This window comes from Heteronotia binoei, chromosome 9 (assembly GCF_032191835.1).
Source record: "Heteronotia binoei isolate CCM8104 ecotype False Entrance Well chromosome 9, APGP_CSIRO_Hbin_v1, whole genome shotgun sequence".
Taxonomy (NCBI): domain Eukaryota; kingdom Metazoa; phylum Chordata; class Lepidosauria; order Squamata; family Gekkonidae; genus Heteronotia; species Heteronotia binoei.
The window spans coordinates 7146221-7160123 of NC_083231.1; the positions used below are offsets into that span (position 1 = coordinate 7146221).

Here is a 13903-nt window from a genome sequence, read left to right on the forward strand (position 1 = left end):
TTAAAGGCAGTAAGGTAGACAGACAGAATGAAATAAAAAGACTGAAAGACAGAGATACAAAGAAAGAATGAGAGAAAGAACAGAAGGAGGAGGTTAAAAAAAGAGGGGGAGAAAGGAGTGAGAGAAAGAAAAATAAGAAGGAAGATAGGCCTCCAAGGAGAGGCAGTACTGATCAGTAAGCCCACAGGAGAATCTATCAGCAGAGAACTGTCTTGCTCAAAGGTCAGTGACCTTCTGGAGGGGTTTCCGCCTGACAGGGCTGGCAGTGGGTAGGGGAAAGCACAATCAGTCAATGGTGTGCCAGAGATGGATTGTGAGCCAATCCTGCAAGAATGTGGGGAAGGCTGCAGTGGGCAGGTGACAGAGAGGCTGCTCAATGGTAGTAGGAAGTGGTGTCAGACAGAGTGTCAGCCAATAGTTGGTGCAGTACAGTCCCGGTGACTGCTATGAATCAGGATGGTGGGATTTGCCACTACAGCTTCAGCTTTATGACTAAAGGATGATTCTAAGTGTGATCATGTTGCCGAGGAGGAAGGAAGTACATGAGCTTGCAGATTCCTCTGGGCCTGTTCACCACATGGGCCATGACATCTGCATTATGCCAGAGCTTCTTCCACCATGTTGATGTCCTTCAGGCAACACCAGTGTTTCCTCTAAGCTGAGTTAGCGTGAGCTAGCTCACAGATTTTTAGTCTCCAGTTCACACATTTTTGTCTTAGCTCAGGCAAGATTTTATTTTATTTTTATTTTACTTATTTCATTCGATTTATATCCCGCCCTACCCCACCAAAGGGGAGTCAGGGCGGCTCACAACACAAAATTCTAACAATAAATCAAAAATTTTAAAATACATTAATAATTTACACAGTAAAATAAAACACAATTGTCAACGTGCTATGCTACAATCTTCTTAAAATTCAGCTATTCAGGTATTCAGATATTCTGATGTTCAAATGTTCAGATTTCGGTCAGTTGTATGCCAACCGGAAGAGGACCGTCTTACAGGCCCTGAGGAACTGCCCAAGGTCCCGCAGGGCCCTCACCTCCTCCAGCAATTGGTTCCACCAGCAAGGGGCTGTGATCGAAAAAGCCCAGTCCCTAGTTGACTTCAAACGGGCCTCCTTTGGCCTGGGGATTGTAAGGAGATTCTGAGAACCCGATCTCAGCATTCTCTGGGGAACATATGGGGAGAGACGGTCCCTAAGGTAAGCAGGTCCTAGGCCATATAGGGCTTTAAAGGTAATAACCATCACCTTGTACCGAACTCGGTATATTATTGGCAGCCAGTGCAGTCCCCGAAGCCCCGGCTGAATGTGCTCCCATCTAGGGAGCCCTAATAACAGCCGGGCGGCGGCGTTCTGCACTAGCTGCAACTTCCAGGTTCGGCACAGGGGCAGCCCCATGTAGAGGGCATTACAGTAATCCAACTTTGAGGTGACCGTTGCATGGATCACTGTTGCCAGATCGTCATTCTCCAGGAAAGGGGCCAACTGCCTTGCCCGCCTAAGGTGAAAAAATGCAGACTTGGCAGTGGCTACTATTTGGGCCTCCATAGTTAGGGCAGGCTCCAATAGTACCCCCAAGCTCCTGACCCTGTGTGCCGCTGTCAGAGGCACACTGTCAAGGGCTGGTAAGGGAATCCCCCCCCCCCCGGACCATGGCGACCTAAGCAAAAGACCTCTGTCTTCACTGGATTTAGTTTCAATCCACTCAGCCTGAGCCATTTGGACACAGCTTGTAATGCCAGGTCCAGATTTTCTGGGACACAGGCAGGCCGGCCGTCTATAAGTAGATAGAGCTGGGTGTCATCAGCATACTGGTGGCAGCCCAGCCCATACCTCCAGGCAATCTGGGCAAGGGGGTGCATGTAGATGTTGAACAACATTGGAGAAAGTACTGCCCCCTGAGGCACCCCGTAATCAAGCGGGCGCCTCCGGGACAATTCATTCCCGATCGCTGCCATTTGTCCCCGGCCATCAAGGAAAGAGGAAAGCCATTGTAGAGCCAACCCCTGAATCCCCGCATCAGCGAGATGGCAGGTCAGCAACCGATGGTCGACCGTATCGAACGCTGCCGATAGGTCAAACAACATCAGTAATGCCAAACCACCTCGATCCAGATGCCGCTGAAGATCATCCACCAGAGCAACCAGCACTGTCTCCATCCCATGACCCGGACGAAAGCCCGACTGATGGGGATCGAGATCCAGGAAACTCTGTAGTTGCAATGCCACTGCCCTCTCAATAAGTTTACCCAAAAAGGGTAAATTCGAGACCGGCTGATAGTGTGCCAATTCAGCCGGATCTAACGTTGGTTTCTTCAAGAGGTGCTGGAAAATGCCCTTCCATCAGGGATCTATTTATGATATCCTGTACAGGATACCTAAGCTCCCTCTGGCAGGTTTTAATGAGCCAGGAGGGGCAAGGGTCCAAATTACAAGTTGTAGGGCGTGCAGACAAGAGGATCCTGTCAACTTCCTCCAGACTGAGAACATTGAAACCATCCAGAACACAATCTGAAGACAGGCACAAAGCCTCAGGTTCACATACTGTCTCCAATATGGCGGGGAAGTCGCGGCGGAGTGACGCGAACTTATCTGCAAAAAAATCGCAAAAGCCTCACAGCCAATCTCCAATTGGTTAGAATTTGGACTGCCCTGTGGCAGCATTATAAGAGTCCGAATTGTGTTGAACAATTGTGCCGGGCGTGAAAGTGCAGGTGCAATCTTAGCCGCAAAGTATGTTTTCTTTGCAGCTTTGACTGCCATCTCATAGGACTTCACAAATTCTCTATAAGATGTTCTAGTCACTTCGTCTCAAGTACACCGCCATTGCCTCTCTAGTCGTCTGAGTCCTCGCTTTAATTGCCGCAACTCCTGGTTGTACCAAGGTGCTAGCTTTAAGCGCGGGCGCAGAGGATGTCTAGGTGCGATCTCGTCGATGGCCCTGGAGAGCCTGTCATTCCAAGACTCCACCAGGTCATCCAGGGAATTGCCAGAGGGCCAGGGATCCCGTAGAGCCATCTGGAACTGTTCGGGGTCCATCTGGCTCCGCGGGCGAGCTAAAATACGCTCGCCGCCTAAACGGGCTTGGGGTGGAACATCCACACGAGCCTTGAGGGTGTAGTGGTCCTACCATGGCACTGCTTCAGCAGTAATATCGTCCACTAAAATTCCCGCCGCGAAGATCAAGTCTAACATGTGCCCCTCAAGTCTAACATGTGCCACTCAACATCATGTGCCTGGTGAGTGGGCGTTGTAACAATTTGGGAGAGTCCTAGCGTTGCCATGGATGACACTAGGTCCGTCGCCTGACTGGAGGTCGCGTCATCGGCATGGACATTGAAGTCACCCAGGATCAAAAGCCTGAAAGATGACTCCGGTGCACACTAATTTATGTCAAACTAACCTGATCTCTTTTTTTGAGAAAGTGACTACCTTGCTGGATCAGGGGAATGCTATAGACACTGCTTATCTTGATTTCAGTAAGGCTTTTGATAAGGTTCCACATACTATCCTTGTTGACAAGTTGGTAAAATGTGGTTTGGATCCTGTTACCGTTAAATGGATCTGTAACTGGTTGACAGATCGCACCCAAAGAGTGCTTATGAATGGTTCATCCTCTCGGAGAGGAGTGACAAGTGGAGTACGAACCAATGGGTTGAAATTAAATCAAAAGAGTTTCCAGCTCAACATTAGGAAGAACTTCCTGACCATTAGAGCAGAAAAAGCCCAGCAGGAACTCATTTGCATATTAGGCCACACCCTTGACACCAAGTCAGCCGAAACTGTGTTCCTGTGCATTCCTACTCAAAAAAATTCCGTGTTATCACCTTTTTGACTGGAGGGATTGTATTCTGGTGATCTTAAAGCCAGGGGCTCAGAACCCAGAGACAGTCCTCTGAAAACAGGTGCTGTTCCTTTGGGGGGGGGGGAGAGTGAGAAGGTCTGTGTCTGTGTCTGTGTTTGTGTGTGTGTGTGTGTGTGAGAGAGAGAGAGAGAGAGAGAGATCCTTTGCAGGATGGTTCCATACAGTGAAGGGGGATATTGCTTGCAGGGTATGGCTGGAGGAGTTTAAGGATGCACCAGGCAACCAACTGAGGCTGGGTCAGATGTTAAGAACATATGAAGAGTCCTGTTGGATCAGACCAGGAAGAGTCCATGTAGCCAAGCATTCTGTCTCACACAGTGGCCAACTAGTTCCTCTGGACGGCCTATAACAGGGCAGAGAGGCTGAGGCCTTCCCCTGATAAGAACATCAGAAGAGCCCTGTTGGATCAGACCAGTAGTCCATCTAGTCCAGCATCCTGTCTCACACAGTAGCTAACCAGTTCCTCCGGAGGGCCAACAAGAGGACATAGAGGCTGAGGCCTTCCCTGATGTTGCCTCCTGGCTCTGGGATTCAGAGGATTAATGCCTCTGAATGTGGAGTTCCCCCTCAGTCACCATAGCTGGTAGCCAAGGATAGCCTTCTCCTCCATGAATCTATCTAAACCACTTTTCAAGCTGTTTATTCCTGTGGCCATCACTACATCTTCTGGCAGTGAATTCCACATTTTCATCAATCTCTGTGTGAAGTTCAAGGACTATGATTTGACTAGCCAGTGACTTACCTACCTGCTTTTCTTGCTTGCTTGCTTAGTTGTAGTAGTTACCACTGGGCTTCTCGGCTTTTTGGCTAGGGTGAAGTATAGTTAACCATGGGTTGCACCATGTAGTAATTGTTTATTTAAAAAGCCTGCACATATCCTTACTCACTTCTTTGTGACTTGATATACTAACGTAAGATTTTCCAGGGGTCATTTTGTAGAGAAAGAGATGCCGGAGCTCATTAGCACAACTCATTTGCATACCTCATTTGCATGTGCCACACACACCCTGACATCACTGGAAGGTGGACTAAATTATATCAGCTCAACATCTACCTTAAAATACTTCTTGAATTAGAATTGTCATAATAAAACGTTACTGCCATCATACTTCTAAAATTACTTTCTCCTATGTGGCTAGGGTTACCAAGTCCCTCTGCCACTGCAGGGACATTGCGTGGGGACTCTCTAGGACTCACACTAAAAACTCCATGGTACCACAGAGTTTTTAGCATGAATCACAGAGCATCCCCCGTGCAGTGACGTCACTTCCGGGTGACATCATCTTGCTGGGGACAGCATGCACCAACAGGATTCTTCGGGGGCAGGGAGCCCCCGGTGGCCTGCTCCCTGCCAGCAGGTTGGGGCCCACCTGGGAGGGGATCCTTCGCCCCTAGCGGGAGCTTGGCAGTCCTATATGTGGCCACAGGGGAGGGACGGTGGCTCAGTGGTAGAGCATCTGCTTAGTAAGCAGAAGGTCCCAGGTTCAATCCCTGGCATCTCCAAAAAAGGGTCCAGGCAAATAGGTGTGAAAATCCTCAGTTTGACACCCTGGAGAGCTGCTGCCAGTCTGAGAAGACAATACTGACTTTGATGGACCAAGGGTCTGATTCGGTATACGGCAGCTTCATATGTTCATATATGTTCACAGTGGCATGAGGAAGATTTCCATCTGTCTGCTTTCTATGTTTTGGTTATTTTCCCATTTTTTTTGGTGGGGGAAAATATTAAGAAACTTTGAAAATCTTAAGAGTTCAACAAAATTCTCCCAGGGAGTTTGAACACTGGAGCCCAGAAGCAAGTTGTGGGGAGGGGTAAGAAAGAGCACAATAAAATGTAGAGGTTCCAGAGCTCTGCTTCTGTGAGCTCCAGCCCAAAATGAGGCCTGAGATTTTCCTTTGGTGGCGTTGTTCCCCTTGGCCAGTACCAAGGAGAGAGAGGAGGAGATTTTGAGACCTCGGGGTGGAGGCACGCTACCAAAGATGCAAGCAGGAGGGGCAAGCAGCAACTTTCTGCCCTAGCTCCCAGATGAGACTGAGGGTCAGCAGTGGAAATCTGGGGAGAAAGCACCCTCCCCATTTAGGAGGCACAAAAGCAATCCCGCAACAATACCATTTAAACACCTCTTCGCATATGAACGGAGCACATTTCTGGCCTCAGCATCATTGCTAAATTCAGAATACAGTTCTTGGTTTAAAAATAATTATGTGCTTACCTGGGTACTAGATTAAAAATGCTATGAACATTCTTTCTTACTTCATTCCATACCCCTTTCTGTCTCTGTTTCTCACCCATTCTGGGTTGCTTCTTGAACGGAAAGTGTTAATAAAATTCTTTTCTTTAAAAAAAAATGGCATCTCTGTTCTGTTTTTGGAGCCCCATCATTGGAATGGTTTTGCATAATAGCTGTCTAAAGTGTTCCAGTTAGAAATCAAGTACATATTGTCGCAGCACTGACAGTTTTCCTCACAGATGCTTTAAACTAAATGGCGCCACGGTGAAGAAAATTAAAAGATTACAATGTAAATAAACTGTTCTTTTTAAATCGTCAAATAAAGACTGCATGATGAGGTCAAATTTAGCATGACTCTTTGTTTCTCCAACACTTAAAACTATTGTTTAAGCATGCAGTTAAATGATAATCTAAAAGTATAAATATTGTGTTACGAACATTTAATGTTAATAGCCAACTCTTGTCAAATGCTCAAACAGGATTCCATAAATGCTCATTTGAAACTATCAACTGCAGCATTAAAAATTGATGGTTTTGCTATCATGCAAAGGGGGGGGGGAGGAGGCGGTTTTAAAATGTTCCATAAGAACTGCCTTGAAGGCAACACACAGAATTAACACATTCCACCGTAAAGAAAAAAGAAAGAACACATCCATGCCGCTAGTTTAAAACTCATGTATCAAAAGTGATTTTCTCCATCTAGAAAGCTGTGGAACCCATGGTTGTAGTACCCATGGGTGCCATGGTGCCCGCCGACACCTCTTCTGGTGCCCACCATGTCTTTTAGGAAGTGGACAGGTAGGGTTCCTAGTGGCCTCTCACGGGGGGTATGGGTTCCCCTGGCTTTGGGGTCCCCAAAACTGGAGCTGACCAGTGGAGGGACTCCTACCCCCAAAGAGCTCCATCAGTGCCCAATGATGTCATTGCACAGGGCACATTGCACTGGGGACACTCTATCATTTGGGTAGAAACTCTATGGCACCATAAAGTTTTTTACCCAAATGCTCGTTGTCCCCCACACAATGACATCAATTCTGGGTGATGTCATCACACTGCATGCACTTTGTACATGCAAGAAACATCCTCCACCGGGAGCCAAGTAAGACTGGGCAACGTAGGGTAGGCCTATGTACGGCCTTTGCCCACCAAGCCCCTGATCAGCTACCAGAAATCTGACTGGTTGTGCAGATTTTTTAAAATGCTTCTTTAGCTGCAGCTGTCACCACAGCACAAGCATCTGCACTGTGCAACTGAAATTCAGTTGCGGAAATCATTTTGTGGCTGGCTCCACCACCTGAGGCAGCCATTTTGTGGCTGCACCCACCATGCTGTGTCCGAATTCCAAACATGCCCAGAGGCTCAAAAAGGTGGGAGGCCCATGTGATAGGAGAGCACTCTTACTAACGGATCATTGCCAAGTCTTTTTAAGTTGATTGTTGAACTGACATAAGACTGTTATGGAAGACTGCTGGTTCACATCCGCCGTTTTCTTAAATGCTAGTGAAGGAGCCAGAATAAGCTGCTTTGAAAATGTGGGAGGTTTTTCCAGGGGGGGGGGGTATTGGGTACTGAACCTTTTACCTCCCATGTTTCTTTTTATGGTTTGGCCTCTGAAGCAGCAATTAGCTTTTTTGGAGGGGGAATTCCATATAATTTCTTGCGCCTGGCTTTTCCCAATCACGGAATTAGTTGCTCCACAGGGATGGGGCTATCAGCGTTAGTTAATTTCTTTAAAGCATTGGTGCCCTTTCTTTTCAAGAAAATATTCTCAAAAGAATTTAAAGAAACCAACCCAAACACATTTTTTAAAAAATTCAAATACAAACAACAGCATTAAAAATTACTGGAGCATTTTTTTTAATGTTGTTGTTTGTATTTGAAATTACTGAAATAACTGGAGCATGGTTCCAGTTTCAGCGCGAAGCTGAGCCAGACCCGTAGCTACGAGGGGGCCTGTGGGGGCACAGCCCCCTGACTGCTAGGCACGGCCCCCTGACTTGGGGGCCCTAACCAGCCTCCAGTGCCTTGGCTGCATCCTTCTCCATTCTGCCATCATCATACACCATTGCTTCTGCTTGCTTAGGGGCCAGAAGAAATCTCTGACCCCTCAGCAAGCAGAAACAACGAGGCACTTTCGGAGCCCAGGACTGAAAGTTAAGCTCCACCTGCTTGCTTAGGGGCTGGAAGAAATCTCTGACCCCTCAGCAAGCAGAAACAACGGGGCACTTTCAGCACCAAGGACTGAGAGTTAAGCTCCACCTTGCTTCTGCTTGCTTAGGGGCTGGAAGAATTCTCTGACCCCTCAGCAAGCAGAAACAACAGAGCACTTTTGGAGCCCAGGACTGAAAGTTAAGCTCCCTGTTGCTTCTGCTTGCTTAGGGGCTGGAAGAAATCTCTGACCCCTCAGCAAGCAGAAACAATGGGGCACTTTCAGCACCCAGGACTGAAAGTTAAGCTCCACCTGCTTGCTTAGGGGCTGGAAGAAATCTCTGACCCCTCAGCAAGCAGAAACAACAGGGCACTTTCGGAGCCCTGGACTGAAACTTAAGCTCCCTGTTGCTTCTGCTTGCTTAGGTGCTGGAAGAAATTTCTGACTCCTCAGCAAGTAGAAACAACGGGGCACTTTCAGCGCCCAGGATTGAAAGTTAAGCTCCACCTTGCTTCTGCTTGCTTTTGGGCTGGAAGAAATCTCTGACCCCTCAGCAAGCAGAAACAACAGCACTGAAAGGTAAGCTCCGTGTTGCTTCTGCTTGCTTAGGGGCTGGAAGAAATCTCTGACCTCCCCCCAGCAAGTAGAAACAACGGGGCACTTTCAGTGCCCAGGACTGAAAGTTAAACTCCGTGTTGCTTCTGCTTGCTTAGGGGCTGTAAGAAATATCTGACCCCTCAGCAAGCAGAAACAACAGGACTGAAAGGTAAGCTCCCTTTTGCTTCTGCTTGCTTAGGGGCTGTAAGAAATCTCTGACCCCTCAGCAAGCAGAAACAACAGGGCACTTTCAGCGCCCAGGACTGAAAGTTAAGCTCCACGTTGGGCTAGAGGGCGCCTGCAAGAAGAGGCCGTTCTGGCCCTCAAGTGGGGCGGCAGAAGTAGGGAGCGGATGGCTCCATTGCAGACAGGGCAGGGTAAGGTAGGCTGGCACACACAAGTGGAAGTCCCAGCTGCAGTCCGGGGCTGGGGATCAGCGGAGAGGTGATGTTCGCCTGCAGGGGTTTTCTAGTCTGGTCTCACTGGCCACCCGCGCGAGGGTGAGAGCTGTGCTTGGGCAGCCTCAGCTCGCCCTCCGACAGGAAGAAATCTGAATTGGAGGTCTTGTAGCCCCAGAAGTCAGTTGCGACTTGGTGGCGCCTTCCACACACACACCCTTGTCCCACCGGGCTTGCCTAGGTGGATCATGCTACAGGTAAGTTAAAAGTAAGTTAAAAACTATCGTCCGATTTCGCTATTGAATGTTGACTATAAGATTTTTGCAACAATACTGTCTGCAAGATTAAAGAAAATCTTAGCTCAAATTATACATCAGGACCAAGGTGGCTTTCTGCCAAAGAGGCAGATTAGAAATAATACAAGGATGGTTATGAATGTATTGGAATACTATGAACAGCATAGTAAAGCTAAGATGGCTCTAATTTTTCTCAATACTGAAAAGGCATTTGATAATGTAAGTTGGCAGTTTCTTTTAGAGTTGATGAAACGGATGAAATTTGGAGATAAATTGAAAAGAACGACGGCGGCTATATATTCCAAGCAGAAGGCCAAGCTAATAGTGAATGGCACATTAACAGATAATATTGATCTTTGGAGAGGTACTAGACAGGGTTGTCTGTTATCTCCCTTGCTTTTTATTTTATATTTGGAAGTACTAAACATAGCAATTCGGAACAATAAAGAAATTAAAAGCCTAAGAATAAAAGGGGAAGAATATAAACTGCAAGCAATTGCAGATGATCAAGTATTCATTCTAGAGGATCCCATGAAGTCCATTATGATCCTAAAAGAGGAATTAGAGAAATTTGGTAGAGTGGCGGGGTTGAGAGTAATTATTGAAAAGACAAAGATTTTGGTTAAAAATATGTTAAAAACTGAGTCTATAGAACTGCAACGAATGTCTGGTTTCCAAGTTGTTAAAAAGGTGAGATATTTGGGATATCTCACTAACAGATCCAGTACAATATTTGATGATAACTACTTAAAGTTACTAAAAGAAATAGCGCAAGATATGAGCAAATGGCGAAATTTTCAGCTGTCTTTCATGGGTAGAATTGCAGCTTTGAAAATGACTATTCCTAAATCTGCAGAAGAGTTAAATAATAAGTATGACTGGTTTCAAATGCAACAAATAAAAAGCTTGATGGAAAATGATATTGAATCTGATGGAATTAGATGTGAACAAACGGAATTGGAAAGGGTTCTGCTTGGAGATAACGAAAAATTAATATCGAAAATATATAAATTACTATTGAAATGGTCTACAGAAGAAAAAGTAGTAAAATCTCAAATGATTAAATGGGCAATTAATGTGAACAGAGAAATACAAATGGATACATGGGAGTATCTTTGGAAGAACTCGATGAAAATATCAACATGTCAGAATATTAAAGAGAACTGTTTTAGGATGATGTATAGGTGGTATACGACTCCGAAAAAACTGACAAAGATGAGTAAAAAGATGTCGGATAGATGTTGGAAATGTAAAAATCATGAAGGTTCTTTTTTTCATATGTGGTGGACTTGTGAAAAAGCGAAAAAGTTTTGGCAGATGATACAAGAAATTTCTAAAATATTGGGATACGACTTTAAGAAAGTTGCAGAGACTTTTCTGCTGAGATTAATATGGAAAAATTTCCAAAAGAAAATAGGACTCTAATTTGGTATTTGCTCTCAGCTGCTAGGACATGTATGCACAGTTGTGGAAGCAAGAAAAAATACCAGAGAAATGGGATTGGATTGTGAAAGTTTTATTGTGGAGTGAGATGGACAAATTAACAAGAACTTTAAGAGACTATGATTTGGATGTGTTTAAAAAGGAGTGGAAGAAATTTAGAGGATACGTAGAGAAAGAGTGGAATGTAAAAAGACATTGGACAATTTTTTAACATGAATATGAGAAAAGAAAGATATTGAACTTTGATTGGTTAAGGGTACCTTTATAACTGAACTTAAGTATATAATCTCGGCGGGAGTCTAGTAACAGAGGGGGGATTGGAAAATATCATATGGGTTAGAGATAGTAATGATAGTAATTAGATATTGTTACCATATGTTATCAATAAAATTGTTTAAACCATGAAAATGACTATTCCTAAAATAATGTTTTTATTTCAAACTATCCCAATACAGTTAAATAAGACTTTCTTCAATTCACTGAATAACAAAGGGATGAATTGTTATAACAGAGAGAGACAAATGAACATCGCCGAAACAGGAGATAATATGTATATGCTGGTTGAGAGATAGCAACTTATTTTTGATGTTAAGACTTATTTTTAGACAAGAAGGTGAGGTTGTACGTATTTATGCTCATAGTGAGTTTTACCATATCCCCTATCTCCCTTTTATGTTGTAATTCGACCTTTTTAATTTGTATTTGTTATTGTTTGTGATCTGTAACCTAAAAATAAAATGATATAGCAAAAAAAAAAATTACTGGAGCATAACAGCAGATGTAAATACAAACTGTTAAAACCAAAAAGAGCAACATCTCAATTATCAGCCTGATACATCTAAAAACTGAGGACACAAAACCAAAAACGGGGAAGCAAAAATAAACCAGTTTAATCTCATAGCCATGGTTGGTGTGTGGGAGTAGGCCAAGTCGGCAGCCGCCTAGGGCACCACCTGACCTAGGCGCCCCATCTCCCCACGCACAGCATGTGTGTTCCTTGGAACCTGCCTACCCCAATGGCTTCATGTTACAGACCCAGAAAACACAAAAGCGGCTGACACCTGTGCAGTGCATTCCTTGGAGCCTAGCAGGGATAAATTAAACAATTATAAAAGAAGAGCCAATTACAGTTTCTAAAAATTGCCTCCTGTTGAAGTTGTATGCTGTCTTAACTGACACATCAGGAACCAAATGTACCTTTGGAGCAGTCTCCAAAGACAGCCCCACACATAGCACATGGCAGTAGATCACCTAGACTGATTCCCCACTAGCCTCATGCCACTCTCACTCTTCTCTTCTCCACGGGGCTTTTGTCGGATTTCACACTATCTGCCCTGGGGCTGCAACTAGCTCTGCCTCTTTCGTGCAGCAAGCAAGATCCTCTAAAAAACAGTTTCTGTTTGCCGAGTGAAAAAGGCAAAGCGAGTTGCAGCCGTGGGACAGATAATATGAAATCCAATGGAAGCTCTGCAAAGAAGAGGAGTGTGAGAGCGGCGTAAGGCTAGTGGGGAATCGGTCCTAGAACGGATCCAGATTATAGTTAAGTACGGCTGCAGCTAAAAGTGAAAAGCACAACATGTGACAGAGGAGACCTTCACCCTCCGTCTAACTGCGCTCCCAAGGAGCAGACCTATCCTGGAAGGCAGAATGCAACCCCATGCTGAACAGAACTGACTCAGACAACAGTTGCTACTGATCACCACACCTCAATCTTTTTTGGACGGAGTTTCCATTTATGACAGAAAAGGTGTGGGTGAAACAGCATCTCCTCCCTGCCCATCCCCCAACTCTTCCTGGATGTTCCAAACAGCAATCACGCCGTTCCGTAAGGGGGTTGCGAACTTCCACAGCGGCGGAGGTGACCTTTGTTTTTGGTTTCAACAAGTGCCTATGGGGCACGCCACCATTTTTGCAGGTGTAAAGTTGGGTCGATTTATAATAAGGTAGACAACACAGGTTTCTGAAAATTTTAAATATATGCTCTTGGTTATTCTTTTAGAAATACACTCTGTTGATATTGAAACAGATAAAGTATTTGCTAGGTTTTATTTTGGTCTTGTGTTATTTTTATTTTCATTTTTTTTTCGGTTGGAAATAATTAAGATAGTACCAGGGATAAGAGATTATATTCATCTTCTCTCCTTATGATTATTATTAGTATTGTTAAAGCTATCTCCAATATGGTTAAAGCTAGCTAGTGGCTTTTGTGATTGGCTTTTTGGCCCTTCTTATTTGTGGGAATTAAAGATGAATAGTTTAGATTTATATCATAAGTAATAAATAATCAGTCAAAATGTTTAATAAGATAATAAGACTGTAAAATATATTGGTTGGATTGGGTTAAAATTTAAGACTTGCAGGTAGAAAGAATTTAGCACTAGGTTTGAAAGGTAGAAATGTAACAGCTATATTTATTGCTTTTCTTTTTCTGTTTTGTATTTTCACCAAGTTTCCCCCTCTTTTTGCTTCTGTATCCCTGCGCCATCCCTTTTCCTTTATATTGAAACTTAATAAAAACTTAAAATAGTGGACTTTCAGAAAAGCTCCCTCCTCCCCTCAGAAATACCACCACAACAGGGTTGCCAGGTGAGGGATTTTAGTCCTCTGCGTGGAGGGGGTTTTTTGCGCATGCAAAATGCATGTGATGTTGAAGAAGATGATGATGATATTGGATTTATATCCCGCCCTCCACTCTGAAGAGTCTCAGAGCGGCTCACAATCTCCTTTCCCTTCCTTCCCCACAACAGACACCCTGTGAGGTGGGTGGGGCTGGAGAGGGCTCTCACAGCAGCTGCCTTTTCAAGGACAACCTCTGCCAGAGCTATGGCTGACCGAAGGCCATCGAGCAGGTGCAAGTGGAGGAGTGGGGAATCAAACCTGGTTCTCCCAGATAAGAGTCCGCACACTTAACCACTACACC

General features: G+C 44.9%; 1 protein-coding gene and 1 non-coding gene across 9 annotated transcripts in view; one reads left to right on the top strand and one right to left on the bottom strand.

Moving 5' to 3' along the window:
- The window catches only part of LDB2 (LIM domain binding 2), a 395214-nt gene that overhangs the window by 194535 nt on the left and 186776 nt on the right, over positions 1-13903 (bottom strand). The window lies entirely within an intron of this gene.
- TRNAT-AGU (transfer RNA threonine (anticodon AGU)) lies at positions 5306-5372 on the top strand. The gene has a single exon. It is a non-coding gene; the product is annotated as a tRNA-Thr (tRNA).